Below are 26,446 nucleotides of genomic sequence, written 5' to 3' on the forward strand. Positions count from 1 at the left end.
ATTTTATTACTTGGATTAGATTTAAAACTCCACACCAAAAAACACCCATCCAGAATTCTGGGCAGCACTTGCAAATTTCAAAGCACAATGAAGAAAAAATACACAAATCAAAATGTTCTAATTTGTGTTATTTTGGAAGAAGATGAGTCCTTTCGTATGTTAACTTACAATTTTTAATATTTATGTACACAGCCTTAAATGGCTTATGGCACCCTGTAAAAAGCTTTTTTTAAAACATAGGTGCTCCTTATTTAAAGTGATTGCTTATGTCCAAGCAGCATATGCTAAACATTCCATGTATCAGTTCAAGGCACGGATCTGTGTACAGTTATCCCCTGGTGTGCGTGCAGATCTGTGGCTAGCTCTGAAGTATTGGGAATTGTGTGCTCTTGCATTTTAAAAGATGTGGGCCATGATAGTTTATTAAAACCCCTTCACACTGTCCATTTTACCAGTGTGCCACTGCTAGGGTATTAGTGTGTAAACAGAAGCTGTCTCCTTTGTCATCAGCCTGCTGCTCCTGCCACATCCATTCAGTCTCAGCACAACTGCTCAAGGGCCTTCACCCACGACCATCAGTAACAAACGGCACTGCCTGCCTATGGCTCCCTAAGTGCAATTTAAGGTCTTACAGTTGGGAATTAAAGCTTTAGATGTAGGGAGCAGAGTATCTTCAGAACACACTGTCACCTTATGTCCCTTCAGATCAGCCAGGATCCGTGGGATCCGCACTGCTGACTATTCCCAGGCTGGGAGATAAGAGCTTTGCCATTAAGAGCCTGTGGCTCTGGAACACATTTTGTCTCAATAGTCTAAGAGGTATGTTTATAGAATCATCTAGGGCAAAGGTCAAGACATTATTTTCTTTGTACCTTGTACTGCTGCTGGATTGTATTTTTATTGTACAGGATGTTGGAGAAAGTGGTTTCTCCTCTAACTTTAGGTTATGTTGCCTTACTTGTGATTACAGCTATTTTACTTATATTTTCTATTACGGCATTTATCTCTAAAGGTTTTCACATACCTACAAATTTAATACATTTATTCTTATCATTTAGTACTTATCAGTTGATGCCACAAGCTATTGTATGTCCCGGGCAGAACAAGAGAAGAAGAACAGGATGACTGGAAAGGAGACAATAGCTATTGACACAAAAATAATTTGGAGTAATAAAAGTTGGAGCTGGAAGAGACATTCAAGGTGCCTATGTCCAACTCCTTAAATCTAGTGCAGATTATACAAACAGCATGGGGAGGAACAGATCATTTTTTATTATTGGCGCAGCAAGGAAGTACGAAAAGTAGAAGACTATGCAATAGGGTATAAATAAATCTTGAAACGTTGTACTTTAACAGAGCGGGCCGGCAAAACATAAAACATTAGTATAATTCAATTTTATCGTGTTTAATGTTTTCCACATAAACTCTATCCCAAATTGCTTTCCACAGTTGAAAAATAAACTTGGAATGAAAATAATAGAGAAAGAGGGGAAAAAATAAGAGATAGAGGCAATGGAGATGTTTTAGATGAGATTTGAAAAGTGACGAGTGAATGAGATGGGAACACACCAGAAACTACAGAGGAGAAGGCTCTTGCACTAACAGTGGTGAAGGGACAGAGTGAAGGCGAGTGTGGGACAAGCCAAGGAAGCAAAAAAGGAAGATAAAGAGTTACAGTGTCTGTTCTGACTCATGATTGTATGAGAAGACGCACAATATCTGGTGTTTTACTGAAAGTCCCCATTGTGGGAAACAAGTAATCACATGAGAACCTCAGCTTCCTTTTTTTTTTTTCCCCTCAGAAGACTGTTTCATGGTTGCAGAAAAAAGGTTGAAAATGTGACCGAGGGCACCCTAAAGACTCCACGCACAAAATGAAGAGCTAAATGAAGAGTGTTCAATTTTTTTTAAGACAACCTCAGGATTTAACATTGGGGTTGGCAATACTGAAGACTATGGCAGGCAAGATGCTCAGATACCACTTCTGATGAGAATAATAATGCCTAGACAGAGGGTTTTAAAAGATAAGCAAGGCAATTGTTAATTTGTGCGAGGATGAGACATTGTGATAGCCCTTGCTTGTATACGTGCAAAGGCAGATACTCTACAAGTGCATGAATTCGAAGAGCAGGTACTTGAGGAACCCCTAAAGGAGGGATTTACAAGAGTCAGAGTGAAAGAAGGAAATGAAGACATTGATGGGATTTTGTCAAAGGTGAAATAAAGGCAGTGGCATATTTGGTCAAAATCACTGAGATGGTCATAGATCTGCAGAAAGAAAGAAGAGATTTGGGAGAAGTAAAGCTCACATTCAAACATCACACCAAGAAAGGAGGCAAATAAGCTGCCTGAGTCAAGAAGCAAAATACAGAGAATGCACTTGTGTTTAAGGGGGCTTCATTTGCCTGAGATATTTAGATGAAGGAAACTGAGTTTAGTCAGTCAAGAAAGATCATAAGCAGAGAGAATGGATAGAAAGGAATTATTAAAAGGTGCTGAAAGATGTACAAAGTTGTTTCCTGTGTCAAAGTAGAAGGTAAGACTAGAAATAATATAAGAAAGGAAAGGTAGATGGAAAAAAGTAAGGATGAAAAATTGAAACTTGTGAGACTCCACAGAGAAGGAGGAGCCTGACACAGAAGAGAAACCAGAAGATGCAGTTTGATAAATAAGAAATGGAACTTAGAAAGAAACAGGGAACACTCACATATTATTGGCATGGAGGCAGTCCAGCAGGATGGAGTGGGCCAAGCTGTACAAGCAGCACAGCCTTTGACAAGCAGTGCATGAGGATGCTGCTACAAATGTACACTATTACGCATAAAAGATGTGTGTTAAAAGAATAAGTTGCAAAGTCAAGCAACTTCAAAATTAGAAAATGCCAGAATTAAGATGGTCCATGCAACCTTAATTAGGCCCCCTTGTAATTAAAGATGGTCTCATAATGCATACTCACATGATCACAAGAACATCTGCCCTCCCCCAGGGCCTCTGCCTCATTCACTGCACAGACAGGATTGTGGAGAGAGGAAGGCTGTTGTCTGTAGGATCCCTGTATCATTGTTTACACACTGACAGAATCTTGAGAAGATTTAGCTGCTCAGCAGCTCGCTATTGAACATACATAAGATTTTTTTTGAGGTTATAAACTGGCCAAATTTGGGCATTTTTTCAGAAGGAGACAAATAGTCACAGCTTTAACACAAAAGGCATCCTCACCCCTGCAAAGTTTCAAGTCCCTGTGCCAATGCATAAGGGCATTACAGATTCTCAATGAATGATTATAAGCATTAATTTAACAGTGACAAAACATTTTCTCCCAATCCCGCTTTTGGAAATGGTTGAATTGTTTAAAATTCAGTCTGACGAAGCAATCTGTCAGGGAAATGTGCCAAACTTTAACCATTTGGGCTGAAAAGTAGTAAGAAACTGGAAATGAGGTCTTATAATGGGATGTGTCAGGCAATCTTGACTGTAGGTGACTACCTACAAGCTTTGATTTTAATTATGCAAGATAAATATAAGAGCAACCAAATTAAGGTTGAGGTGACATCTTAAAAGTAATCTGCAAAAGTTCTGTAATGTATAAGTGAAGCATGGCCTAGTTACTGAATGATGAGAGCAGAACTGGGAAACAGAAGATCAAGACGTTATCTCCATCTCTGCCACAGACATCCTTTGTGACCTTAGGCAAGTCACTTATCCCCTCTGCACCTCAGTTTCCCCTGGGCAATGTGCAGCCAATCATGTGAAGTGCAACAGTCCTCATCACCTATCAACTTCAGTGAGAGCTGGGGATGCTCAGCAGCTCTCAGTTCGTCACAGCACAGGACCCAATAAATTTACCTACAATATCTCATAGAGGCATTGTGAATCTTAATCCATTAATGTTCATGAAAGCATTTTGACAGCTTTTGATGGAATACAAAGTATTATCATTAAGCAATAACACTTCAGTCAAGCTTGCTACAGCACTCATCTTACTTTCAGTGACTCATAACATCCTCAGAAATACATATCATGATTAGTATGACTTGTGAGGAAGCCCCCTAATCCCTTTGTGACATGGCTATGCTCTGTCCCCATCCTCTGATACCCTAGAAACTGCTCAGACCCGCTTTTGCCATATTTTATGAGTACAGGCCATATTTTATTCTAAACCCATCCATCAACACCAGCATAGTGCATCATCACAGCTTTAACTTCTACTTCATTTGGTACTTCTTTGGCGAGGTCAAGGTCACACTCACTTCCTTGTCCCAAACTCAACTAACCCTGTCCTCCCACTTTGTGATGCTTGCTTCCTGGCTTTTTATCAAGTTGGTCAACTGAGGGCTAATTAATTCCTTATCTCCCCCAGCTTCTCCTTCTGATTATCTAATTATTCAATCAGCCCTTACTGAGGGGGAACTAATTGAGGCTACAGTGATCGGAGTGTTGACCCACCTGTCAGATCTCAACACTCTGTCACACCTTTACACAGCTCTGTGTCACACCAAGAATTCCATGAGGCAGCAGACATTTTATTATGCTTGTTAATCAACAGTCCTGCAAGTAAGGACAAAATAGTACAAGATAATGCAACCCTGCCATTGAATCAGTGCAGGGGTTGGGTGATAAAATATCACCATATTGAAATGTAATCAGTATTCAAAAGGACATAATATACTGCAAATCTTCAGTTCATTTATTCACCACAGTGAAAACTGAAGGACTTCAGGGCTGAACCAAAGCCCATTAAAGTCAATTCCTATAAAAATCAGGGCCCCCAAAATGTCTGTCTTGTTTAAGAAGTTAGTTAATGCATAAAAGACATTCACCAGTGATAATGCACTCAAATGTGCAAAACCTACATATACTAGATTACTTCAAACCTGGCATGTGGCCCAAAGTATATCAATGGACAAAATTATCAACTCATCATTTTCTTTTATTTTGGGGAACTAGCATCTCTTAGAATAATTGTGTTAAGAACAGCAGAAGAACATTCTCCAGGGGAAACCTCAGGGCCTTATAAATTAAAGCTCCTTGCCTTAGTCCAAGGAAGAAGGAGGACACCCCTTTTTTCCAAAGGCTTGACTATGTGAGTAGGTAAACTTGATTGTTCAACAACATAAAGTCTTATTTTTTAAAATGTTTTCTTATGTCTGGTTTGAGTTTTTAGTGTCTGTTTTTATATTTTCCCACAGTGGTAATTAATGGAGCTCCACTGGGAAGGGAAGTTTAAAGTGTAGAATCTAGCCTTGGAAAAATCAGCTTGCCCCTTGCCTGGAGGATGAATAATTGATTTTGACAAACTAAAATATTCATTTTTTCCCTCCTCCTTGATATGGTGGTGAAATAGATTTTGTGTCATGGCTGTTTGATTTAAACACTATTTTACCAGAGTGCTCTAATCATACATATTAAAAAAAAATGCACTAATAGCTGATCCCTGGGGGTAGTGATATACAACTTCTCTTTTAAATCCTACAAGGCTCAGTCTTCTCCCCACTCTTATTCTATATCTACTTCAAGCTGCTGAGAGAAATCATGAGGCAATATGGATGGACTCCAATGTCAAAGACAACCAACTGTATGTACCCTTTAGATCTACTATAAATCAATTCCATTGCCCAGCTGTTCCAGGGCCTGACCAAGATCAGCACCTGGATGAAAATTATCTGGGTGAAACTAAATCCTAGCAAGATGGATGTTATGTGGTAGGGAAACACTGAAAATATAGCTACCCTACTGAGGTCATGCTCTCTTAAGCCATCAAGATGGTCTTCAGCTTTGGGATGCTTTGGAACTCAGATAGTGATATCATCTTATACCAAGAAGCCATACTCCACCCTGTCGGGTTCTGACTCGGCCTTGGTCTCCCATATATTCATAACTTCAAGGTTTGGTTATTGCAATTAGAGTTGGCACTTTTCTTTGCAAATGCACTATTAGTTGAGATCAACAACCCTTAAAAAACTTCAGTTAGCTCAAAAAGGTGTCAGCCTGGCTTCTAAGCAACACAGGTCACCAAGAGTACAATCTCCCTGCACTTAACTATCTTCTATTGAACGTCATATCAGACTGAAGGTCTCTGGCCCACATCCACAAATGCACCTTGGCACCTAGATCTGGGGTTTCAGGCACCTATGTCCCAGTTTTAGGTTCCACTGAAATCCACAAAACCCTTGCTCAACTGTCACCTAACCCTGTATGTGCCTAAACTCACGCAGCGCGTAAAAGTTCCCTAGGAAAGTATGTTTCTGCATCTGGGCACGCACCCTGCTTTCTCCCTCTAGGTGTCCTGAGGCCTACCTCCTGCTTGAGCTCCATTCAAAATCTGGCTTCCAGAGGAAGAAGAGGTGATAGTGCCCACTTTATAACTCTTAGCCTCATAGTTAGACTACTCAACTATGATGTGGGAGATCCAGATTCAATTCCCCCCTCTACCTGAGGGGTGTCAAAGTCAGACTCAGGACTCACAATTTGTCAGACCACTCGGTTTTATTAGCAAAGCGCTCTGCTAATACACCCATGCAAGGCCCAAACTATCTTATTTATACAGATAAAAAGGGCGCGAACTTAACAAGATAACAAAAGGGAGCAGAATCTGATAAGTTTACCTGAGCTAGATATGCATATCTTATTTCCTTACTAACTATTACCGATCTCCTGTTAATGTCCCACCATTAGCTTAAGTGGACCCACTGTTTCATACCTTAATGTTTCTCTTCCTGACAACTATATTTCAACATTCTTTATTTCTGCTTAAAGGAAGATATAGCATTTCTTTAATCCATTCTATTTTTACAATATAATTCATTCTATTTTCACAGGGGGAAAAGAAAGGATTTTAACAGGGGCCTCTCACTTCTTTTCTCCCCAACAGGCCGAGAGGGGAATTGAACCTAGATCTCCTTCATCCCAGGAGAGTGCTCCAGCCACTGGGCTAAAAACGCATAATGTGCACTCCTCCAGCAACTTTGTGTGGAGTAAAGCAGGTACCTAAAAAAACCCAACTTGGGCATCTAAGCCGTCTGATTCTAAGAGATGAGGTTCTGCCTGATTCCAAGAGATCACAAGGAGAGATAGGATCCTCTTTGCAGCCCAGACTTAGGCACTTATCTCTATCAGATGGTGGGGCTTTGGACGAACCCCTCTTGTTGGCTTGTCCTATTGACAAATTTAGGCTGCTCCCGGCCTAGTGTGCTGACTTGTGGATGACATTTTTAGGCCTCGTCTCTCTCCAGGCACCCCATAGGAGCCTAAGCACACTTTGGATAGCAGTCTTATTCCTGTGATATTTTTCAGACACCTAAAAACTAGGCATCATGATGCTGAACCTCAATGGTACTTATGTCCCTTTGTGGATCCAGGCCTCTGTCCTTTCTCTTCAAAGCCCTCCATGGGCTATGGCTATGCTATCTAAGAGGCTACCTCACCTCACAAAGAATTTGACTCCCCACAACATATCTCTTCCTTAGAAATTCTGGATCTGTCAATCCTAATCATGACTTCCATGTATGCTGGAGCCAGAGTTTTCAGCTGCAGGCTGGCTCATGGCTATGGCACTGACTCCAACAGGAACTGAGAATGACCACGAACCTCCGCAATTTCCAAGGTAAATGCAAAGCTTACTTTTTCACCTAGCCTTTCCCGAACAGCAATAATTATTTTGGAGAGCTGAATGATTTCTTGTCGTTTATTATTTATTTGTACACCTTGGAAGCACCAAAGCAGCACTAGATGCTGCCCACACAAACATGAAGGAATAATCCCTGCCCTGAATAACTCACAATGCTGTCTGGTAGTCATTAAAAACAAACAGTTACAAGTTAGTTATTTGTTGTACTTCAGCACCAGTGACCCTAAGCACCCCCTGTATTCACACCCTACACACTATTGTAATAATCTTTGTACAAGATATATCTTGTGAGGTATCATTTGAAAACGACGCACTGATCATTAATATTCTTGCATGACATATATATATATGGTGTGTATTAAGACTTATGGATATATGCTGGAGAGATGACTGAAATGTGTTAGAGAGATCTACTTTAGACAAAGGAAAGTGTACTTGATTCTCTGACCAGCCTGATCTTCAAAGACAATGACAATGAAGGTCCATTTTTACATCTCAGGTAAACAAAGCTATTAAACTAACAAGTAGAGGAAGAACAAGCATGGAACTTCCTTCATCACTGGCATCCATGTTGCCTTCCTCAAGGTTTGAATAAACTTTACTTTGAGGGTTTGCCCTCAGAAGAATCCACTTCAAAGGTTTACCAGTCTACGAAGAAGGGGGGGTGTCACTAAATCTCAGGTGATAAGCAATTTAATGAACTGATTGTATACAATATTGCTGTATTATAGACGTGTATAGAGATATGTTTTCTGAAAACTAAAGACACACTGGTGATTAATATCCGTGAAATGTAGTAACACTAAAGGAGGAAATATGGATACTTAATGATATTACGCTTTAAAGTCTGGTCAGTTTCCCTCCCAGACAGGACAGATGGCCACTATTTACCTGTCTCCTATGCAAATGAAGCACAATGGAATCAAAACAGTGGAATCTCTATTTACATAGAAATCAACAACGGGATAGGAAGTTCACAGGAAAGGAACAACAGCATGAGGTCATCCTGTTTCTTGAAAAAAAGTAATTGAACTTTGGAAGATAGAAGGAAAGACAGAAAACATATTTGACATTCATCACTAGACAGACAAGAAAACTTAAGCTCTTCCAAGCTGACAAAGATGAGTCCTTTAACTAAGTGGGGTGATGTAGTCTCTGGAAACTGAATATAGGTGAGAAACTCGCTTAGGCAAAAGTCTTTCACCTAGGAAGACAAGGAAAGCCAGCCCCTTATACTTCTGTGAAAGGTCCTGAGGGAAACATCAGCCATGGCTGGGAAGAAGAAAACTGGTGAAAGAAACTAGCTAGAACAAAGCCTGTACTTTGCTAGGTTAAGTTTTAGACTTTTAGGTGTGTTTTCACTTCTATTTGCCTGTAATCCTTTCTAACTTTAGTCCTTCAACTTGGCATCTTTTAACATATGTCCTGTTAATAAATGTTTTATTTTTACTGCAAATCAACTCTGCTGTGTTTAAAGGGAAAGGTGTATTTACCCCAGTTAAATTAGTAAGCTGTATGTGCTTTTGTGTCTTTAGAGGAACAAACAAACCTTATTACTCTAACAGAAAGTGCAGTGTCCTTAGATCAGGTCTCTGGCCCCTGATTCTGGACACAATCGTCTTTACACCCTCTTATCTCAAGGCTTTCAGAAGTCCTTACTTCTTTTGTCAGGGGGCTTCTCACCACCACCTTCCTCTGCGGCTAGTAAGGGAACCCATTTCCTCCCTCTTCTCAGGGTTCCAGTCAGGGATCCCATAGAAAGCAGCCAAAGTTCATCTACTCAGGCCCCTGGCTGCCTCACAGAACCACTTCTTACCTTAGCCTGCTTCTAGACCTTTCCCACATCCCCTTCTTAGGCTTAATTCTCCTCAGGCTCTTCACCCCCTCCTGAGCTCTACAGAGGTATTTGCCATTACAGCACTGTATCCCCAGGCTCTCTCACTGGAGGCCCAGCTCCCACCAAGATGCTGAGCCTCAGGGCTTCTTCCCTGAAGTCCCTTCCCCTACTCCAGACCTTCAACTTCACTTAGCCCCCAAAGCTGTCTGTCTGTGGGTTGGCCTTCCCTCGGGCCCATTTCAGAGTCTCCTTTACTCCAGTTACTCTCTCGTACTAGGACCCTTCCCAAGGTAGGAACTCCTTTCTGAAGTGCCTCTGCCAGCTGAGCCTTTTGAGCAAATCTTCTCATTCCCTTAGCTGGGTCCACTCGTTGCACAGGGTCACCTGATCCCCAGATGATTAGGATCAGTTGGGAGGGTAGCTGCTCATCACAGGCAAAGCTGAGCCTGAATCCCCTTTTAAAGGACCGGCCAGCCCATGATAACCCTATTCCATCGTCCTTGACCAGTAGGGCTCCTCCTTAGCTTTCCAGGTTTTCCTCCTGAGCAGGACAATGAAGGAACCCTTGCACACCTGTTTAAATATTTCCAAAGCACTGAGTAAGACAGTATATAATAATCATGAGATGCACAATGAAGTAAACAAAGTAAGAAAATGAACTGGGGAAGGAAAATGAGACAGTGAGTGTGATAAATAGATGGTTTACCCATCACAAATCCATGGATTGCCTTAAAAATTTACTATACTTATACAGCCTTATTAATGGAACTCACAAACACCCATTCACTTTAATCTCCTTTTCCATGTCTCATCTATTTCATCTCTGTTATGCAGTAAGACTTCAGTAGAGTTATCGGAATTGGCACTGAGTTTCCAGTGAAGTCAGTAAGCTTGATTGGAGGCAGAGTGCAAGTTGTACCCCTTGTGTCAGCAAAGATAGTGGCACCTTTGGAGGCATTCACCCTTAGATTCTTCAACTAACTCTGTTTGTCAGGGTTCCAGCAAGGGAGAGTAGCACCATAGAAGCCTTTTCAACCTGTGCCTGCTTGCTGCAGTCCCCCAGGAGGAGCAGGGATTGCATGCCACTAGAAGCCCTGTGACTGGGTTTCCACCAGTGAAAGAAAGGCATGAACAGGGCCCACTGGAGTTTTCAGTTATACTGGTGACCTTCTGGAGTCTGTATCTGGGCCCCAATTCAACAAAGCACTTAAGCATGTTTTGAACTTAAAATCCTATTGAAGTCAAGGGGACTTAAGCACAGGCCTACACTTAAGCACATGATTAAGTAGTTTGTTGAATAGGGATGGAATGCTGAACTGTGACCTTGTGCCTTAGGCATTACCTGCAAATACAGGACACCATTTTCTTATAGAGAATGGCAACATGAGACTCAAGGATTCCACTATGTCCTCTCTTTTATTGCAATATGCAATTTGCTTTAGAGTGTGGCTACAGATTATAAATCCTTCAGGAAATGAATGATTTAACTATTGTTTAGGTTGCAATATCTTACATTCTGATAAGAGCCATATACAGTTATAGAGCTAACAGTAATAATAAATAGTAGCATCCCTTTAGCTGATAGAAATAAAGGCTGTATTAAGTTAGCCTAGTCACTTATTATATATTAGAGAGGCTTAAGTAGGGGAAAAAACAGGGTGCATACTTATACAGATACACTTAGTGACTTCATGATGGGAAAGATTAGGTAAATCACACAGAACGAAATTCAATACATTAAAAAAAGATAATGCATTTACAAGGTATAATACAAGGAACAAAGTTAAATTATGCAACACAACGTAGTGTAAGAATATGAGGTTTTAAATATACAAAGAGGTAATTAAACATACAAAAAGGTGAGTCCCCGTGACTTAGGCTGTTACATGAAATGTTGTGTTTCCAACAAAGTTTTTAAAACCCAGGACACCAATAAATATTTAACTAAAAGAGATTGTCCCATGTACAAAATACTTGGAAAAACTATTTTCTCTCCATCTCTCAAGCTTACAGGTCTTAAACTAGTATCTTTTGGCTTCAGTGTAAGACAATTGTTTCCTGAATGAATGATGCTGTTCTTGAAACCTCTGAAGCCAAAAAGGCACCTAAGATTCTTATAATAAGCCTCCCCTTTTAAACATATTCCATTCATCAGTCACATTTTATAATTTTCTGTGACTGATCATAGTGTCAACAATTGCTATTAAAAAAATCTCATTCACACTCCAAAATAAGCAAAATTGTGCCTCTTGATATCAGAGATTCCTAATGCAACATGCTAAATGCCTAGCAAGAAAAGGGTTAAAATTTTCTTATAAATTGGTTAGAATACCAGGTTTAAAAAAAATCACACTTAAAAGTTAACGCAGTGGAACTAACCCATGTAGGCATAGTAAGTCTTCCCTAGAGGAATGTGTCTCATTTCAGGCTTTTTTTCTTGGTTTCACATACTGTGTCATGAATTTCTTGTTCATAAAATGTAAAAACACATCAATTTTCTGTCTTAGAGACAAACTGCAGTGCAAACTACCTTAATTTTAAAATGTGATCATTTAGCAATAGCTTTCTTCTATATTAAGTTCTAGTGTAAACCCTGTTACACCAGCCTCTTGACTCAACACTACTAGCTCAGGCTATTGTGTCACAAAATCCTGGCCAGAGACAATAGTAGTATTTTTAGTTCCAAATCCCCCAGATTACTGTGTTCACTGGTCAGGAATTCTCATATGGAGTAAACTTAATTAGAACACTCTCGCAACTACCAAATTCCATGATGCCTATATCTCACAGCTACTGAAATCCTCTGGAGGGCATCAGAAACGTACATGTTTTATGAGGACTGTATGCTTGGACGGCCTCTAAGATCAGGGATGTGCAAAGCTAACTGGAACCCGGATCCACCTCAAAACTGAGGAATCTCAAAGGCTCCTAAGTGGCCTAGACATATTTCTTTCAAGATGCACACAGCCCTCTGACAGACACTTTCTTAGCTTAGTAGGCAAAAAGAAAGGGGAGAGGAATGCATGCTGGCTTTGGAGAGGATAAAGCATTTGAAGATGAACCTGAGAGAAAGAAAAAGTGTCACTGAAATAATGTCATACTTACGGTTGCCTCAGGGCTGCCGAGAGGATTCAGGGGGCCTGGGGTCTTCGGCGGCGGGGGGCCCCCACTTTGGCGGTAATTCGGCGGCGGGGGATCCTTCCACTCTGGGACCCGCCGCCCAAGTGGGTCCTCCACAGCCAAATTACCGCCAAAGACCCGGCACTTCGGCAGCGGGTCCTGCTTCGGCGGGGGCGGAAGGACCCCCCATCGCCGAAGACCTGGAACGGAAGAAGCTCCAGGGGCCCGGGCCCCACGAGAGTTTTCCGGGGCCCCCAGAGCGAGTGAAGGACCCCATTCCAGGGGCCCCAAAAAACTCTCCTGGGGGCCTGGGGCAAATTGCCCCACTTGGCCCCCCCGGGCGGCCCTGGGTTGCCTTAAACTCACAGTCTAGCAGACTGGAAGAGATTTGAAAAGAAAATAGATTCATTTAGTGTAAAAATCAAGGATTTGGTCATAACAGCAAAAATAGAACAGTGTTTGTCTGTCTAGGTCAGGGATTGGCAACCTTTGGCACCTAGCCAATCAGGGTAAAGCCGTTGGCAGGCTGGGCCAGTTTGTTATCTGAAGCATCCCCAGGCACAGAGCCTTGCAGCTCCAACTGGATGCGGTTTGCCGTTCCTGGCCAATGGGAGCTGCAGGAAACAGCAGCTAGTATGTCCCTTGGTCCACACCACTTCCCACAGCTCCCATTGGCTAGGAACGGCGAACCGTGACTAGTGGGAGCTCTGGGAATCCATTCCTGCAGACGCACCAGATAAACAAACCGGTCCAGGCTACCAGCGGCTTTATCCTGACGGGCCGGGTGCCAAAGATTGCTGGCCCCTGACCTACGGCCATGTCTACACTACAGAATTAAGTGGACTTAAGTTATGTTGATGATCATAAACCGCTGTAATTATATTTCTCATGCATGTTCACACCATGCTCCCTTTGACGGCAGAGCATGTCCACAGTTGATGCTCTAGCATCTCTAGCATAGAGAGCAGTACACGGTGGATAACTATCCCACTGTGCAACTCATCACCTTCTACTGCTATGAGCTCTGGGAATGGATTGCAGTGCAGCACAGGGGCATGCTCACCTTCCCATGACACAGGTTTCTCCGTACCTTCATTCTATGAGCTTCCAATTATGTTTCGTGCCATTTTTCAGCTTCCCCGGTTTACTGTGAGCCCGCTATTTCTGCCTGAAAGCATGGATCCTGCACCACTTTCCAGTCTTGTGATGAGCGTTATGAACACAATGCAGCTGATCCTGCAGTATTTCATGAGTTGTGAATCTGAAAATGAATCTGTGGTGCCTGCCTTGCTGTATGCTATGGAAAGAAACAATTCAAGATTGATGTTGACATTCGTGGAGCAGCTGTATATGGTGGACTATTAGTACTGGGATCACAAAACAAGCATTGAGTGGTGAGATCACATTGTGATGCAGGCATGGGATTATAGGCAGTAGCTGCAGAACTTTCAGATATGCAAAGCCATCTTCCTTGTGTACAGCTCACCCCTGCACTGCCGCACAAGGATATCAAAATGAGAGCCACCCTCACAGCGGAAAAGTGAATGGTGATCGCTGTGTGGAAGCTGGCAACTCCAGACTGCTACTGGTCTGTCGGGAATCAGTATGGAGTTGGAAAGTCCACCATGGGGGTTGTGGTGATGCAAGTGTGCAGGACCATTAATGCCTCCTGCTATAAAGGCCTATGACTCTGGGCAATGTGTGGGAAATAGTGGATGGCAATGGGATTCCCTAACTGCAGCAGAGTGATAGAGTGCACATACATCCCAATTTTGGCCCCAGACCATCTTGTGATGGAGTACATTACAGAAAGGGATACTTCTCTATAGTATTTTAGGCACTGATGGATCACCAGTGTCATTGCACTGACACCAACACGGGGTGGTCAGGGAAGGTGCCTGACGCATGCTTCTTCAGGAACACTGGCCTATATAGAAAGCTGGAAGCAAGGACTTTTGTTCCAGACCAGAAGATTCCAATACGAGATGTGGAAATGCCCATAGTGATCCTGGGAGACCCAGCATACCCCTTACTCCCATGGCTCATGAAGCCTTACACAAGACACCTTGACAGCAACAAGGAGCACTTCAGCAACAGGCTCAGCAGGTGCAGAATGACCATAAAATGTGCATTTGGCAGATTAAAGGGTCTCTGGTTCTGCCTTTTTGACAGGTTACACCTCAGTGAGGAAAATATTCCCATGGTCATAGCAGCCTGCTGTGCTCTGTATAACATTTGTGAAGCTAAGAGGGAAAAGTTTCCTCAGGAGTGGAGTATTGAGGTGGATTGCCTGGCTGCTGACTTTGAGCAGCCATATACCAGGACTATGAGAGGGGTTCAGTGGGTTGCTATTCGAATCAGGGAGGCTTTGAAGCAGTATTTTGACAATGAGCGCCAGTAATATGTTTTTCTGTCATGCATTCAGCCAAGCATTGTTTACCTGTCACCTTGAATGACCCTTATAATGATTGCTGCCTGAGCGTTAATTGTAGTCTGCAAATATGCCCATTGCCATTGTGTATGGATTTTAGCAACAACCACCACGTGTAGGACACAAATAATCATTGTATTTCTAAGACTAAATTTTTATTAAATGGTAATACATAGATTTCCATTTCTTACAAGGGACATGACACTGAAGAGCACTCTCTCAAATGAGGTTCTCACAGCTGTGTGTAAGTCCAGCTGTCGTTATGAAACATATTCCTAAGGGCGGAGTGCAAGTGGTACTGCAATGGACTGGAAATAGTGAGGAACGTGGGGGGGCGGAGGGAGGAGAGGAGTTTGGGGAGGGCATGGAATGTAGTTGTGTATGGGCTGTAGAGGGAGTCAAGCATGCATGTGTTCCAACTGCAGCGCAGTCAGGGAGCTCAGCATCTCTGCTTGGTCCTCCACCAGTTTTATCATCCACTCCTGCTCCATCTCCTCTCCTGGCTATTTATTCTGTTTTTCATTAATTGTCTCTCTCCATGCTCTGTGCTCGCTATCTGCAGCATCAGAGGATTGCAGCACTTCTCTAAACATGTCCTCCTTACTCCTCCTCATTCACCTCCTTATCTGATGGACGCACTCCGCTGTTGTGTAGGAGCTGGCCCTCAAGGGCACATCTGCAGAAGCAAAATAAATAATACACAAAGGCAGTATTGTGAGTGCACTCACAACCTTGAATCACAGAAGTTACATACACCTCTTTCTCACTTTCCCTTGGCAAGCACACAGCACAGCAAGAGCCCTAAACATAGTGAATTTGGCCCGGGCGGGGTGGGGGCAAGATGGGACAAAAGGGTCTGGGTGGTTTCAGAAAGGCATCATTACAAGCACCAGGGACACTAATCTGAATATTGGCACCATTTTATATAACCTGGTATCTCACTCCTGAGGGTAACTGAGGATGCAAGGGTGCATCTCCTGCACATGTGCAGCCTCAGACTGGGTCCCTAGGCTGCTCGCCTGTGTGCAATCATTTTTGTTGCTCTTTTCTGGACTCTCTCCAATTTGTCCACATCCTTCCTAAAGTGTGGCACCCAGAACTGTCCACAATACTCCAGTTAATGCCTAGTCAGAGTGGAAGAATTACTTCTCGTGTCTTGCTTACAACACTCCTGTTAATGCATCCCAGAATTATGTTCATTGTTTTGCAACAGTGTTATGCTGTTGACTCATATTTAGCTTGTATGACCCTGTGGCGCGGCACCTCCCGCTGTTTGTCCTGGGAATTAGATCTTCCAGCCCAGAGCGCCCTCTTCAGGCCAGTGTCTCACCTGCCACTGGCCCTGTGTCCTTCCGAGACCCCAATGCCCTTTCCCCAGGGGTTCTGCCACCACAGTACCCCCTCGCTCTGACTTCACGAGAGTTACACCCATTTATATCAGAGCTGAATTTGGCCAAATGTATTCAAGTCATCAGCACCTAATTGCCAGAAAAAGGACGACAAATTGGATTAAATTCTGAGGAAAAACTGCAAGAATAAATAGAAGGGATCGAGTCAGCAAGAAAGGTGGCTTGGCTAAGTGACAACAAAAGAGGGACCTGATTACAGGCTACAAATATTAAAAAGGTGTAAACACTAACATGGCACACAAGAGGAATTAATTAGGATGGCACAAGAGGGTATAATACAAATAACCAGATAAAATTTTAAAAACCCAAAATTACAGCAGAGAAGACGTCTCTTGATCTGGGCATGTAAACTGATGGAAACCTGATTGATTGGGACATTTAATAGTAGATTGGATAAAGCACTAGAAAATGTCCATTAGGAATGATCCCACTCTGGCAGGAGATAGAATTAGATGATCTAATAGATGGTGCTTGTCAAAAAAAAAAATCGCTAAAACTTCTTTTCAAGGGGAAAATGGCTTTTTTCAAAAAGCTTTCATTTTATTCAAAAATTTTCCATTTTATCTTTAAAAAACTAGAAACAGAACATTTTTACAGAAAACATTTTTTGGAAACAAAACAGTTTGGGTTCAATTTTTTGTTGAAATTTGTAAAATATTTTCCTTGATTTTTTTCCCCTTTCAGAAAATTTCCACGAAAAATAATTGGCATTTTTCTGCCAGCTCTACTAATAGGTCTTTTTGGTTTCTACTTGCTATAATTCTCAGTAAGTATTAATGCCAATTCTAGTTCCCCAGTTATTTCTTGTCCCCCATTCCACTTAATTCTCCCATGTGCTGTGTTATTTTTTGTCCTTGCTCCCTTTATTCTGCCCTTTCCTTCATTGTTTCTTCCACTTTTCTCTTCCTATTTTTACTTTCCCTTCTTCTGTTGTCTCATTCCTATCTCCTTTTGGCCATGGGGGAGAACTCTCCTGTCCCTTCTAGACCAGCCCATGTGTTGTCTGTCTTCTGCTGGAGCACTTTGTAGATTATTATTATTTTCCAAAGCAGAAGGGTTGGAAGTTAGTTCAGCAGCCAGAGAGCTGGCTGAGGAGCAATAGCCTTTTCCTTTCTCTCCCCATGAAGTGAGGCATTTCACTATTCTCAATCAGTGGGAGATAGCAAAATAGCCCTTCACACATAGTATCTTTCCTGCAGTTCTGCAGTTTGGTGTTTCAGTGGTTGTCTGTCAAAGCCACTGAGATCATGCCATGGCAGTTGGGGGCTTTAGGCACAGGCTTCTGTGTTATAACCATTTATCAAGCCATATGAGAGAGAGAATTCCCCCACCCTCACAGACCCTCTACCAATTAATAAAGAGGTACTAGGCACGTGGTAAAGGGACAGATCCCTTTCATTTATCATTTCACTGGGTCTTTAATTGCTCCTATAGTGGAAAAGAGCCTCTTGCTGCCCCCAAAGGGGTTTATACCGGCTATATCCCACACAGCTGGCCTAGACAGCATTCAGGATACTCTCCTGAACCAAAATGCTATCAACATGCAAAGAAGAATCCAAAAGAGCGTCCCAGATCATTCCCATCCCATGTAACCAAAGGCTTTGGCAATCGTACAAAATATAAGGGACTACTCATTCCAAATTAACCTTCTCTAGGAAAAGTAGCAAAATATATGGGAGACTGCAGAGGGGGTGCCATATGCCTGCCACCTAGTGTTCAGGCAGGGGTATGGCAGGTTGTCTTCCTCCCGGAAGTCCCCCTCTCTTACCGTCACTCCACCTAGCATGGACATTGGTCTGTCCTTCCAATGACTCTGCCCTCTGGCCAGGTCACCTATTCAAGTATGTCCCTTTTGGGATATGTATAAAGAGTTCAACAATGGGGGAGACTTCAGGATTAAGCAGGTGTCTTCAAGGCTATCCCCATGGGTCAAGATCTCATACCCAGAACCTTTTATTTTCAGGGTCTTCTCCCCCCAGCTATGTTCCACATGTCAGATATACACCTCTGTAGTTGCCCCTCTTTAGGGGTTGGCAAAGGAGCCCAGGCTGATCTCTCCACCAGGCCCCAATCCAGGGCCCAGTAGTAGGCAATTAAGTCTTGCACTTTGTGGTGCTATGCGACTGCCTCCCTTGGTCACCAGTCCCCTCTCTTCCCACAAAATAAATAACTGAAACACACAGATAAAGTCTCTGACCTTCAGAAAGTCACAGGTCCTTTCTTTGGAGGCTTGGTCAGGTCACTACAGCCAGGCCTCAGGCAGCACAAACTAATATGGCGCTCATTCCCAGGAGCTCAGAGTGTAGGTCAGCTCACCTCCACTGTCTTCCTGCCATTGAGCTACTAGGCTCCCCTTTTTGAGCTCCTCTTCCAACCTTTACAGTCTTTGCAGGTGCAGTGGGGTGGGGCTGCCTGGGCCCAGAGCAGCTCTTTAACCCCTTCCTTTTTAGTGTGGGGCTTCTACACTCCATTACATAATCTGCCCCTCAAAAAAGGACCCAGGGTATTGTTATCAGCATCAAGTTTCCCACCCTCTGGGAAAACAATCCATGTTTCGAGGAGCCTTCCCAGCTCAATGAAGTACCTGAAAGCTATATGATTATAAGGATAGGTATCAGCGCATAATGCCTGGGTTGGCATCCTTCATAGCATTCAAGAAGCAAAGAGGGGCATGGTCCATCACCAGAAAGAAGATGTTTCCCAACAAATGGAATCTTAGGGCATTTACAGCCCATGTCACAGCCAAGGCCTCCTTTTCGGTGACCTGATAAGTCATCTCTCAAGGGGAAGAGTGTTCTGCTTATATAGAGAACTGGGTTTTCTTCTCCATCAAACTCCTGCGAAAGGACTGCTCCAAGGCCTACACTGGAGGCATCTGTTTGCAGAATGAACTTTTTCAAAAAATCTGAGTGAAAAAGTACCAGCTCCTGACACAGATGATCTTTTAGTGTCCTCAATGCCTTGTCGCAGGCTTCTGACAAAATGGTATTTTTAGAACTGGCATCCTTCTTGTGGTCTGTGAAGGACGCCATAATCATGGCAAAGTCTAGTATGAAACGTCTATAATTGCCTGCCAGGCCCAAGAAGTATTATACCTGTTTTTGTTGCTGTTGCTGTTGTTTGTTGTTGTTGTTGTTGTTGTTAGAATGGGGCAGGTTACTAAGGCCTGCACCTTGCCAATCAGTGGCCACGATTTTCCCCTTCCCACAATATAACCGAGATATGTGACTTCTTGTCTCATCATCTGACATTTGGCAGGGTTTGCAGCAATGTCCTCTCTAATTTTTTCACTCATGTGCGGAATACGTTTTGTTATGTGCACCAAGGTAATGTGTGGATGTGCACCACGAGTAGAAACAAAAAACCTAGATGTAATATATATTTTTTAAAAGTTACCATAGGGATAATTACTACATCCAGGACAAGTTAGGCAATTTAAAACTCACTATTCAAAGAATTAAATTCAAGCGTAAGAGAAAAATAAAAATTATGAAATGCATAGACCAGTCAAAAAACTAAAATAACACACTGTGTGTGTGTGAGAGAGAGACAGAGACAGAGACAGAGACAGAAACAGACAGAGACAGTGTATGCTGGCAGCTGGGGAAGTTTCTGAGAGATGCCCATCCACTCTCTCTTTAAGGCACTCACTGAAACAGCTCCTCCTCCTGAACCATGACTCCCCTCCCCTGCTCTGTGGAGATGGGGTACATGGACATGGGGGAGGGGGGAGGCAGAGTGTGTATGAGTGTGTGTGCACACACGTGTGTGTGTGAGAGACAGACAGACAGAGACACAGAGTGTGTGTGCTGGCTGCTGGGGAAGTCTCTGAGAGACCGTGAGCTGTCTCTTTAAGGCATTCACTCAAAGGCTTGTTGACCTCAGAGCTGCTGCGAGTCCTGATGAGCCTTGTCCCCTCTACCCTGCCTGTGGAGATGAGGTACAGGGGCTGGGAGAGTGGGAGGGGGAACACCCTGACATCAGCACCCTCCTTCCCCTCCATCCTCTGCTCTCCACAGCCAGCAGGAGGATCCTGAGAGCAGCTGCAGGAGCAACATGGCTGCAAAGCAGCGGGGGGAGGGGCACCTGAACACATGCTGCTGGCTGGATGTGCATGCCTCTTCTAATCTACTGTGCAGCACTTGAATCTCTCCTGGGCAGCCACCCAAGCGCACAGCTTACAGGGAACCCAGATTTTCAGTAAGTCTGATGTTCTTGGGAGCCTTTGGATGGCAGTAACATGGCTTGTGTGGTGATTTCAGGTGTGGCTGTAAATAATGTCATTTATATATGCTGCCACACATTGTCCATGTGATCTAACCAACTGATCCATGAGTCATTGGAATGTACCCACAGCCCCATGGAAGCCAAACAGCATAGTTCAAAATATCTACAGACTGAATGGGGTGGAGAAAGCAGTTTTTTCATGAGACTTAGAGGTCAGCTGGACCTGTCAATACCCTTTCACTAGCTCTAGGCTGAAGATAAACTTATCAGCTTCCAGCATTTCTAGTAACTCATCCGCACTGGGTATGGGGTAGGTGTCAAACTTCAATATTGAATTTACCTTTCTGAAATCAACACGGAAACAAGTTGTCCTGTCTGGTTTCAGCACCAGCACAATGCGATTCTGCCTCTCACTGTGAGATTCTTCCATGACCTCCAGGTCTCATAGCTCTTCTCAGACAGTCCCCCACATCTTTTGAGGGAGTGATTGTGGGTTCTCATGGACCTACTGTCCAGGTCTAAAAGACCATGAAGAAAGATCCTAGTAGCTGCTGCGTTTTGGACCCTCTGTTCCTTTCTAAGGTCTTCTTCCACCAGTACGGCTCAAGAGTCTTGGGTGCTGAGGGTCTAGTTCAGGTACAGGCAGAGAAGGTGTTATGAGGAGTGTCTCTTGGTCTTTCTAGGCCTTTAACCTCATAAAAGCTATTGTGGTACAATTGTGTTTCCTTTCTCTTCTCTGGCAGCCAAATTTCATAGTCAACCAGCCCCATTTGTTTCACTACCTCAAATGGCCATTGCCACCAGGGCAATTTCAACTTCAAACTCAACAGCAATAATGGCATCCAGTCAAACACATCTAAATTCTTGTAAATGGGCACTTTTATCATAGGCCCTTTCTTCGTTTTGCTGGGCCTTTGATAAGTTTTCTCTTGCAAAAGTCCCTAAAGCCTTAAGCTTCTCCCACAACTGGAGTACATAATGGACCACATTTGTCTCCTTTGTTCCTTGATGCCTCCATGCTCCCATAGGAGGTCTAAAATCCCACAGACTGACTCCTGCATTGCTTGAATGGGGAGAATCCTGTAGGTGCTTGCAGAACCCTTCTGATGATAAATAACAGTGGTTACAAGAGTAACTTGTCCCCATGACAAGAGTCTGATACTAAAAAGTTCAGCATTTCTTTCAGCATCTGAAGTGCTCAGGTAATCCATCTGTTTGGGGGTAGTAAACCAATGTTTTAAGTGTCTTAACCTTTACTAGATCATAATGGACATGATGTAAAATTAGTCCCCTGATTGGTCAGATCCCCAACTGAGCAAAACACTTTGTAAGCACAGATGGGATGATTGCCATATTCATAAAGTGAAGGGGGATGGACTTGGGATACCTAGTTGCAGGGTCTAGGACCATCAAGATATGTTGATACCCTGCCGCACTTTTCTCCAGGAGTCCCATTAGGTTCCTTCCTATTCTTTTAAAGAGTACCCCTACTGTAGGAAACAGAACTAGGGGAGCTTTTGGGATCTTCTTGAGGCCAGCCCATTGACACTCAGAGAAGAACATGCAGTAGCCCTTGACTTCCTTGTGTATACTTGGTCAGTAGAACCTGGTCACCACCCACTTGCGGGTCTTCTTACACACCAGTTGTCCTGTGCATGGTACCAAATGAGCAAATAATAACAATGTTCCTTCAATATTTTTTTGGCATGAGTAGCTACCCTCACCTCTTTGGTTCAGTGGTCCCATTCCAGGTGTTAGAGCTGCCCTGTCCTAAGCTCAAAGTGGAACCATTGTTTTAGCAGCTGAGGGTAAATCACTTTGCCATTGGCCATTGCTAGCTGGTCATAAGCCCATCTTAGCATCTGGTCATTCCTTTGTTCACCTACAAATCAACATATCTTGCTAGGAGCTCCAAGTCTAAGAGGTTTGTGGTCTCATTGTTCTTCACGGCAGGGAAGTCCCTTCTCCAGGGTCCTCTACTTCACCTGACTCCATCAGTTGTTTTGGTCCCAAGGATTCTTGGGCCTCTGAGATTGTTGTAGTCCCTGCAGGTGGGTGATTGTCCCACTCCTTTATGGCTTTCCTAAAGTAGGTCCAGTCTCTGCCCAGGATTATTGGGTACGCCAGGGTGGAAACTAGCCCCATGAAGAGATTTCACATATATTCCCCTCACACACACACAGGACTCCCTAGTGGAGTACAGTTATACATATCTATGCACACACTGAAGGAAGATACCTCAGGAGAAAGTAACCCTAGAGCCTACCAGCTGCTCTATAACCAATGTCTGGCTGCATCCAGAGTCAACTAGTCCTGCTACTTCCACCCTGATTAATCTGTATAGGAACTACCATTTTAGCCAGGCTTCATTTTCAGGACCCTTATGTTGGCTTGGCCTTAGTCACACTCCATAAAAAGGACAGTCGCAGCAGAGGTGACCCCATTGTCCATATGCAAAACAGTTTTCCGAAGTGAGGGTTGTGGCCTGATCATCACCCATGGAAAGTCTGGCCCCAGAAAAGGCCCTTTCTCTAGGTCTGAATATTCTCTGGGTTTCTGTTCCAGGTTGGGTCAGCATTCTGTGACCTCTGATCATCAGCAATATTGAGTCAGAGATGTGGTTCCAGTTAGGCCAGACTCTTCATGTAGCATATGCTTCCAAGCATGCTGGTTCCCTTGAAATCATATAACTACCCCTTCCCCAAGCATCTTGGAAGGAAGTCTGTCACAGCCATGTAATTGTCCACAAAGTTTAAGACTTCAGACAATGTCTCAGGCTGATACATCAATACTCCCAGCCAGGAGTGTCTGGGTAAATTGTTCTATTACAATTTTCTCAGCAACCTGCACCCCAGTTTACATCTCAGTTGAAGCCAGTGCCAGCAGTGTTCCTTGAGTTGGCCGGGCCCCTGCTGTGTATCTTTCTCTCTGGAAACATGTTTCATCTATGATATCTAAATAATACAACATCGTGGCTTTGACTCAAGCACAGTCTTGTTCAGCAACTGGGTGTGGCCCCCCCCACAGGCAGCCTGGACCAGTCCCATCAAGTATGGGGTCAGCGACTCATTGTTCAGGTGGCTATTGTCCTATTGTTGCTACCCATCGAAGTGTAACCAACAATGCCTCATGGTGATCTTCCGCTCCCATCTTTGTAAGTTTAACCAGTATAGTGGTGATGACTGGAGCTGAACTTGGTGTCTCATGGAAGGATTTGCCACTGCTCTCCATGTTTGTAGGAGGGTACACACCTGCTGAACAAGAAACTATTGTTCTTGTCGCTGAGTCACCAGTCCTCAGAGTGTAGGTGTGAGCTAAATGGGGTCAAAACACCAGGGATAGATAGGGCTTTCAAATGATTTTTTTTTAATTTGAGGACATATCACAGGAAATCTTGGCTGAAGTTTGCAAGAAAGCTTTCGCCAATGACATACTTCCAAGAACTTTGAGAGGCACTTACTTCTGAGATTTGCTAATAAACCTTCATGGATGGTATAGGCTCATTTCAGTAATAAATAAAGATGCCAAATTCACCACCAAAATGTTGGTTGCCAAGTTGTAAAAAGATAACTGCTATAGTTTATCAGTCTGGATTTATGCCTGGCATTCCACAAAGTATCATCTGCTTAGACTATTTAATGTGCTTACCTTCCATAAAGAGTTTGTGAAGGGTGAATCACCATTGTCATTATTCAATAATATGACAGTGTTTCACCCTACTGAGTGGAGATATTCAGTTCAAATGTTAGGACATCTTCATTTTGGTAGCTGTTTTATTGGCTGGATTAAATGTTGGATGAAAAGCCTCTGAGTCAGAGCAAATATAAAATCTGAAATCGTTTTATTTGCCAAGTAAATTATCCAATTACAAGAGAAACATCAGTTAATAGAAAGCACTGGGTGAGATACAGTGGTATTCTACATAGTTGTGCAGATACACATAGATCCCTGATAAAGTTTTTGGAGGTAGAGCGGCATTGTGTGGAAGAAGTGCATGAATGGTAGCAGATGCAGTATTGTGCCTGTAGAGACCAGCAGCCAAAATGATGTCTCCAGAGATCCTATGGGGATTATGCACCAATGAGCAGTCCTTGTTATAGCTGGTTAATAATTCTAGCATCTGCTCCCGCGATCCAGACCTGCAGCCTTTTCCTGGTGCACAGGATGGGGCAAGAGCAAAGGCTAGGCCCAGACATGCCTTTCTAAGGTTGTAGTCAACACCTTGTGCTCAGAGTGCTGGCTATCCAACTCTGGCAACCTCCTGCATAGAAGCACTAAGAGGAAGGGACTTCTTGCATACTATTCTTAGGTAGCCCTAATTTGGACAACTGTGTATCTGCTCCACTTGTGTATACCACGTTTTCAAACATGGGCACAAAAATTCAAGCACTCCAGAACCACCCACAAAACATCTATTTTTTGCACAAAATCAGCCTTTGGGTACACATAATGGGCAACTGCACACACAAGCACCTGTGTGCTTGCACAACTGCATAACTTCATAGCCCCTGTGCTACAGAATAAGTCTTCTACAAAGTGTTGAGATGCCACACTTCCTGTATATTCTAGATGCAGTCTTTGGTTTCCTATGATCAGAAACAAGGAAGCCCAGGGCAGATGCAGACTGCAGCTACACAGTGTAGCAGAAAGTTGTTACTTCATTACATTGCTGCAAGTAGTTATGTTCATAATAAAGAGTTTCTCTTGACACTGGTTTGCTCATCAGTAAAATACTACAGCCCCTAGAGTAGAGAGAGAGAGAGTGGCTGGGGAAAATGGGGTGTGGCCTCTGACCCAGGTTTTTCTGGCTGCTAGAAGGAGACCTCTGGGGATACAAGCAGCCAGACATGAATTACAGCTGCCCTGAGTAAAATTCAAGGTGATAATCCAGATGTGAAAAATAGTGTGGCTTGATTGATTATCCTCAGATAAACAGAATTCCCTGGTCTTAAAATCAAATGCATTCTCTCTCTGCAGCTCCATACAGCTCAAGCTTCTAAACGAGCTAAAACCAACTCCCAGCTTCCATACTGCTGCATGGCAGAAAAAAGGAAAAAACATTTTAAGCCAGCCTGCATTCTGAGGGAGGCAGGCAGCTTGTATGCTAATGAACCCTCTAGTCTGCTGGTGAAACAGGTATATATATATTATCTTGTCTTTTAAACTTTCAGTGAAAGGATTTTCAGTTAATTTGGTATAGGTTTGGAGAAACAGAAATTTGTGTCAATTGTCTTACTGCATTCATTCTCACAGCTAAGCCCAGCTCTGAGCCCTGGAAGAGTAGTCTTCATTACTAAGCTAAATAAAGCCTAAAACACATTCATGGAGGGAAAAAAGGGCAACCTTTTCACTTCGTCATCAAAAGTTAGGCAGTTTAATCCATTGTCAGGCATATATAAAAATGGCCTGATTTTCAGAGGTGATGAGCACTTGCTCCTTTCCTTAAAGTAAATGGGAACTGCAAATGCTCTGCACCTATAAAATCAGGCCATTTTTATTCAGGTCAGAGCTAGTTTATGGCACAGGCATTACAGGGAATGTGCCTTGGGGTCTCCTCCTGGAGTCACATATTTATGTAATTCTCCAAACGTTCATTTAAAAAAAAACCAATATTTCTAGCCCTTATGATTGCAAAGAAAAGCTTAAAAATTTAACATGAGCATAACTGATGAAGTAATGTCTATCTGAGTCTGCAGAGAGCCTGGAACTATAGCTCTGACATGAGGGAAATATCCTGTTCATCTCTCTGAGATCTTAACTGCCTTAAGGAGGACCATTCTGATGCAACTCCAGCA

General features: G+C 43.2%; 1 long non-coding RNA gene across 1 annotated transcript in view; it reads right to left on the reverse strand.

Moving 5' to 3' along the window:
• Window positions 1-15,148: 15,148 nt before the first annotated feature.
• LOC127043991 (uncharacterized) overlaps window positions 15,149-26,446 on the reverse strand; it is a 45,662-nt gene continuing 34,364 nt past the window's right edge. The window contains exon 2 of the long non-coding RNA XR_007772376.1: window positions 15,149-15,691. This is a non-coding gene — a long non-coding RNA (uncharacterized LOC127043991). The remainder of the gene's footprint in view (window positions 15,692-26,446) is intronic.

The sequence above is a fragment of the Gopherus flavomarginatus genome, chromosome 2 (assembly GCF_025201925.1).
Source record: "Gopherus flavomarginatus isolate rGopFla2 chromosome 2, rGopFla2.mat.asm, whole genome shotgun sequence".
Taxonomy (NCBI): domain Eukaryota; kingdom Metazoa; phylum Chordata; order Testudines; family Testudinidae; genus Gopherus; species Gopherus flavomarginatus.